Below are 7,004 nucleotides of genomic sequence, written 5' to 3'. Positions count from 1 at the left end.
GCAGTCCTGAGCGAAAGATCATCATTTTTCATCATCTCAGAAAGAAATGTGAAACAGAGAATGACTAAGGTCTCCAAAGACCTCCAAGATCTTCAGTCCAGCCTGACTGATGGCCACCTTGTCACACAGCACTGAGTGCCACGTCCAGTTGTTAAAACTGAACATGACTGAGACTTGGGACACACAGGACACGTGCCACCAGAGCCGCAGGGACCTCCAGGTACCTCTGTCCCCTCTCCCCTACCCCTGCTGCCGCCCCAGAGTTACCACCCCTCCTTTATGGTGTTGTTGCAGCAGCTGGAAGCAGAGGTGGCTCTGCCCTCCCCTGTGGCTCATCCAGAGGGTGATTCAGTGTCCCATCCCGAGCTGAGTCACCTTCTGCACRGCCTCTCCCTTCCTCCCCAGCCGGCAGAGCTGGAGCTGCACTGGGGCACCTGCACAGTCCGGCACAGGGAGCTGTGCCCTGCCTGCACRCACAGAAATGGCATTTTCAGGGCGCCTCGGTGACGTGTTTGCACGGCTGCCATGAGGTAGGTGTGAAAACAAGCGTGTGTTTGTGTGTCTGTGACTGCATTGGTGTGTGTAGGGCTGCGGCTGTGGAAAATCAGATTTCTCCCCCTCATGTATTCAATTTTTTGGAGCTTCAGGTTCTGGGGGAAGTTGTTTTGTCTGTCTCTGGCTGTAATTTCAGGCATTTCTTTGTTGCATGACACGGACAACAAAGAAATGCTGTGAAAACTTGCGCTCAGTTAGCCAAATAAAAGATAAAATGGTGTGATTATATAGAGGAATAGCTGAAAAATTACTAATATATAGAAATATCACCTTTCCTAGAGGTGTGTGTATATGAAGATCTGTTAATAAATCTGGATTAACAGCAKTACAGGCACTTGTGTGTGAACACAAATTCCACAGATCTGAAGGCAAAATTTAAGTTTTTTCCTGGTACCATGGCAAATATAAAAAGCAGAGAAGTTGGTTAATGTAAAGAAGAGAAAGATGATAATTCACAAGTTCAAATCTCATAAAAATGTTGCTTATCTGGATATTAATTCTCTGTTGGATTACATTTGCACTGAGCTGTGGTCTCTTCACAGATCACCACACTCCAAGTCATCCAAGCGAGTGTGAAAATGTAAAGATGTAAGTAAATAATGAGCAAGAAACTTTATGTATTTACCCTTATTACTTGCTTTCTGTTGAAGTGTAAACATTTTATTTTTGGGCAGGCTTGTCTTCATCCATTATTCACCAGCATTTTTTTTGTATTTAAACCCCATTCGGACCACAGCTCATTTCTATATACTGGTTGAATTATCCACCAGTAAATATTTTAAAAATTATGACATTTTGCCACCTATCTTAACTATTTTTTTTCAATACTTCAACCTTTAGCTTTTTTTATTTTTATTTTTTTGCCATTTGGTTAGAGAACTTTGCAGTTCTTACAAAGATGCTCCACTCAACCTTTCTTTATTGATTTAGTGGGTGAGTTATCCCTTGAATCTCAGCARTAACACCGAGAAATGCCCCTTTGGAGAGAGGAAGTGAAATGTTTTGGCTAAAATAGGAAAAAGCACAAATTTTGCCTCCCAGCCCAAACTGAGAATAAGTGAGAAGTTCAGTTCTGGTCATGGAAATTTGCACTGACAGTTTATTTCACTATTACCCCAGTTCGCCTTTGGACTGGTATTCAGCTTTGTCTCTTTTGGGACTTACCCGCCAAAATACAGGGAAAAAAACAGTCAGATTCACCTTATTTTGGAGATTCAAGATATTTAGGAGAGATTCAGGCAAGCTCATCCCAGCTCTCCGATCACTCAGATCAGACCTTTGGCATTTTTAATTCTTTTTCCCCTCATTACTTGTAGCCTCATAAAAACCCTGCTGAAATTCATGGGAGTTTCAAGTGTTCCCTGGACCTTCCCTGCCAACATCTTGTTTTTTGAACTCAGCTATCAGTGTAAGCAGAAAAAAAGCCCAAAATTAAAAACTAAAACAAACAAATTATCTCACTTTCCTTTTAGCCCATTGCTTGGGAAAGAGTGTGAATTGTTTTAAACTGACACAGCAGTTCTGGCTACTCACTAATGCTGAATATCCTGGTGATCAATATCCCCTTCACATTATCTGACCTGATGCTTACACAGGTAAATTCCAAATTAAATCCTTTCTTTTGCCACTTTACAGCTTTTAAACAGAAATTATCTTCCCTTCCCTAATTAAAAGTGGTTCTCTCACAGGAGGGACATCAGAGTCTTCTCAGAAATCACCAAAATTATATTGGTGTCCAGTCTGGGACTAAAAGAAATCTCTGAGTGCTGTAAAAAGCCATAATTTCTGCTCCTCGAAAAAGAGTTGCCTTCTCATATCCAGGCAACAGGATGTGTCTATATTACTGCCTATCTCTCCTGAATGAAATGTCATTTTTACATAAGGGAACCTTTATTAGTGAATGTCACCCACACCTGCGAGAGGCAATATTTATAAAGGTGTCCCCTTTTTGTTGCCTGACTTGTTCATCCTAAATGGTATTTTCACAGGTAAAATGTTAATCCTTTCTGCTTCTAATGAGAAAATCAGRTGCTGCAATTGCATTTTGCCAGTGGGGGAAAAAAATAAAATTATCTTCACTCTACTCAAGCTGTTTCATACCAAAACAAATAAATATCATTCATATATCCCATTTCATTGATGACTAATGCTGTGTTCATTATTATCCTTCTTTCTTCAGTATTTTTAATGAATTGGTTGTTTAACCTGGGRAAAAGGAGGCTCAGGGAGGACCATACTGCTCTCTACAACCACCTGGAAGTTGTAGCCAGCTGGGGCCTGGTCTTTTCTCCCAGGTGACAAGTGGCAGGACAAGAGGAAACAGCCCCAAGTTGCACCACAGGAGGCTTAGGTTGATATTAGGAAAAATTCCTTCACTGAAAGAGTGGTCAAGCACTGGAGTGGGCTGTCCAGGCAATTGGTGCAATCACTGTCATGGAAATCTGCATCAAACACGTGGATGTGGCACTTGGGGACATAGTTTAGTGGTGAACACGGCAGCAGCACAAAACCACAGCAAGTTTTGCATCATTTAAGTGGTTCAGTCCCTAGTTCCCCCATTAAGACTCAAAAGTTATCTGAGGCTGTGCCTCAGATACATGATAAATATATTTTCATAGGCCACTGCTCTGAAGGAAAGAAAAAGGAAAAAAAGGAAAAGAGCTKGTTATGAGATGTTTTTCTTGATCCAGATGTGACAATTCATTAATTTTTATCATTTGTTTCAAACTTGTATTTTGAAAGATGTATTTAAAGAGATGGAAAATGATGTAATCACTTTTTTTCTCTCCACATGACACTCCTGAGCAAGAGGCAGCACTCGAAGATCCAACTGCTCTGAAATTTCCTTCCTCATGAAAGAAAGCTCCAGGAATGAACCTTCATGGTGGATCTTGTCCCTGCACAGGACACCAGGGCCAGCTTTGGGGACAACTGCGGTGACAGAGCAACTGGCTGTGAGCAAAGAGCTGCAGGGCCATGGGAGCTGGGGCTGGTGGCAGGAAGGTGGCAGAGCAAGGGATGCTCCAGCCTCCCTGGGCTGACCCTTCATCCCTTTCCCACCTCATGATCCCACTCCTTCCTTTCTGCAGGAACACTGGCTGAATATTTTAGTCACACAGGTAGGRTTTAAAAGATGACAAGATTGGTTTTTTTGGGCATGAAATGACAAGGTGGAGCAGCCCATCAGCTCAGCTGTCCTCTGTGGTGGTCACTGGTGAGGCTGCCAGCCTCTCCCTCTCCCGTGGCAGTGCCTGCACTCTGAAGGTGATGCAGGGGATGCAGCCATAGATGGGGCTCACTGAGAGCTGGACATTTCCTGCAGGAAAACACAGGATTTTGGGGATGCTGCCATGGGTACTGCAGCTACCTCTGGGTGCAGCACCAAGCTGTCAGCACCCTCAGGGTCCCTCTCTCTGCTGTTTAATCTCAGTTAACAAGAATTACTCACATTCTCACAGGAATTGTGGCCATTGGGTCCCGACGAGAGCTGCTGTGTGTGGCAGACAAAGACTGGGGTTGCAGGACACCCCCAGCCTTCCCATTCCCATCCTGCCAGACACTTTCTGCCCCCCAGAACCCCCTTACTGGAGTCTGTAACCACCACACTCTYCTTGGCCAGTTTAAAACCCTGCAATTCTAACCACAGCTCCACCAGGCAAACCTGGTGCCACCAGCACCTCGTAAGGATAAAACTGCTGCTGGCTGCAGTTTGTTTCGGGGATCAACTGGTTTTGGGGCTGTCTCCTGCTGGATTTATGTTCTCTGAAGAGTTAAGTACATTAGTGCGGGTAATCTCACTCCATTACCTTCTATAAAACTGAATCTGTGATTTCCTCCCTGGTGAGCATTTACCATAGTGAAATAGGCTACTATTTTCATATTTAACTCATTGGTAACTCATAAAACCAGCTCAAGTTGTCTGCCCAAAAAGCAGAAGCTGTGGTACGGGCTGGAAGGTCAGAGCTTTTACAAGACCTCCAGTGTCGGTGCAGTGCTCTCAGCATTGCCCTCGCATCCCCATCCCATCCCTTCCCCCTCCTCCTTTGAAATCCACAAAAATCAGAAATTTATAAGGCTTCTTAAAAATTCGAGATGAAGCAATTAAACCTCCAGACTGGAGGATGTGAACCTTTAAAGGCCCTTTGCAGAATATCAAAAGAACGAGAGGATTATATTTAGCAGGTGTGACAGCCCACGCAGGACATTTCATTGTGAAAGGGGCTGACATGAACCAGGAACCGATACTTAAATTAATATAAAACATCTTGGGGGAAAGGTGTTTTCTTTTCTTTTTCTAAGCATTGGGAAATCATAATGCTTTCTGGCTTCTTCAAAAGCGAGAGGTCCAAATATACGGGAGTCATCTGGCATGTAAAAATAAGAAGTCTGGGGAGGGGACACGCACATAAAAATGCTTTGGATCAGGTTGGGAGGCAAATGTTGGGGGCCAAGAAACACCGCAGTGATTTTTCCTGCCCTGCCTCACCTGAGGCTTTGCACTGCTGCTCGCAGATCCAAAAATTTTCCCTCCCAGGGCAGAGGGCAGGACTGGGACAGTGTGCCGTTTCCGGGCTCCTGGCAGTGCGGCAGCATCCTCTGCCCTGCCACTTCTCCTTGTCCCTTCCCTGGAGACACAACCCTTCATTACAGGGGTGCTTTATTCTGATCGCTCCTGTTTCTATTCCTATCACACCCTACCGAGTCTTGGAGTGGAAAACTTGAGGCGGTAGTTTTGTGGGGAGGCGTCCACCACTCTCTTGCTTCATTCACTACTGCGTGTTCCTAATTTTAGCTGAGCTGCTCCGTTTTGATTTTCCTAAGCGGCGGATTTCACGTCCAGAAGCTCGGGTTGTTTTCACGCCCACTCRCTGAGAGCCACACGAGTGATGCCGCCCATCCACAGCAGGGGAGGCTGCGGGGAAGGTGGGGTGGGTGACAACGCTGTCCCCAACTCTGAGAAGGGACCCCACGGGCTCACCAGGAGATCTCCATAGGTGGGTGATGCAGTGGCAGAGGGCACTCGGGCACTCGAGTATCACTTTTGGGGTATTTTATCTCATTGGAGCACTGCGGGGTTTCTTGGGACCATTGGGTTCTCAGTCACCCGAAAAACCACACAGAAGGGTAGAACTCCCATCCTTCTGCTGGAGCTGCTCTGAGGGAGGGAGGGAGGGAAGGAGGGAGATGTGTGGTTGCCTGGATGTGCATTATCGGGTACCCTTTGGCATCGAGAGAGTTAAAGGTCCTCGGCACCCACCAGCCCTGGTCTAGGCAGTGTCTAAAATCAGTCCTAGACCCGCTTTATTTTTTCCTTAAAAACAGGAAATGGAGCCCTGAAGGCTTTTTAACTGGAGAGGGAGAGTGAGGAGGGGGTATACTCGCTCTGCCCATACCCAGCTCTGAGCCTGACCCAGACTTGGGGGTCTCAGTGTGTGTTTTTTTTTATTCCTTCTCCCTTTTTTTTTTTCCCCTATTATTTTGGCAGACTTTTTGGAATGTCTGGGAGCTAAGGGCTTTGCTTCATGGAGCAGAATCCTGAAGCAAGAAAAAGAGAAAGTTATAGACTAAACCACAGAAATGTAAACATGTCTGCAGCTAAAATAACTCCACTTTCATTGAAAACACTCCTCGCTTACAATCAGACTTCTGTGTGCTATGCTCAATAAAACTGCATGCTAATAGCAACCAATTAATACATTATGCAGTTCTGCTTTAAAAACTGAGACGCTTTTAATTATTATTTTTAAATTTTTTTTTAAAAAAATTATTATTTTGAATTAAGGGACTACTGGGTATTCTGCTTCGGACGCCGGTGGCGGGCGCTGACCGCTGTTGGAGCGCGGCGGGCGATGCCCGGCGGGGCGGCGGGGGCCGAGGCGTGCCCGGGGAAGGTCGGGGCCAGGCGGCGGCGGGGACAAGCGGAGCCTCGGTAAGGAGCCCCGGGTCCGCCGGCGGGAGGGACGGGACGGGACAGGGACACGGACAGGGACAGGACGGGGCGCACCGCCCGCTGATCCCTCGGTTTCCCCGTGGGCAGCGTGTGCCAGGTGAGTGCCGATGCCACGGCGGGGATGGTTCCCCTCTCCGTGCCCCTGCACCCCYGGGAGATGGGGCTGCAGCTTCGGCCGGACCAGCCTCCTCTGCCCCCTTCGTCCCCCGCTCCCCCCTTTTATTCCCGAGCATCCCGTTATTTATCCCGCTGCCGTCCTCACCACCTGGTTGAGGGGCCAGGCTGGGATTCCCGTCGGGTCCCCGCCACAACCGCGCGCTTGTTCTCGCCCCTTCAAACGCGCTCTAGTTCCCCGCGCCGGATCGGGTCGGGMCGGGCCGGGCCGGGCCCCGCCGAGCGCCGCGTCCTCCCCCCGCGGGTCCCGCTCACCTCCAGCTCCGCCCGGCCCCTCCCGCCCCCCCGAGCGGCCGGGGGAGGACGCGGGCCCGGGGGCGGGGGT

The 7,004-nt window shown here is 47.7% G+C and overlaps 1 protein-coding gene across 2 annotated transcripts in view; it reads left to right on the top strand.

Annotated features, from left to right (window-relative positions):
- Positions 1 to 1,998: 1,998 nt before the first annotated feature.
- ERG (ETS transcription factor ERG) overlaps positions 1,999 to 7,004 on the top strand; it is a 141,654-nt gene continuing 136,648 nt past the window's right edge. The window contains exons 1-2 of one of the 2 annotated variants that reach the window (XM_057383392.1): positions 1,999 to 2,150; positions 3,365 to 3,674. The gene's annotated coding sequence lies outside the window, so the exon portion shown is untranslated. The remainder of the gene's footprint in view (positions 2,151 to 3,364; positions 3,675 to 7,004) is intronic. The other variant, XM_057383390.1, reaches the window with a different exon arrangement.

The sequence above is a fragment of the Malurus melanocephalus genome, unplaced genomic scaffold (assembly GCF_030028575.1).
Source record: "Malurus melanocephalus ecotype Western Australia unplaced genomic scaffold, MMel_1.1 scaffold_629, whole genome shotgun sequence".
NCBI lineage: Eukaryota > Metazoa > Chordata > Aves > Passeriformes > Maluridae > Malurus > Malurus melanocephalus.
The sequence above is the reverse complement of the archived record's forward strand: the minus strand, read 5'-3'. Positions and strand labels throughout refer to the sequence as shown.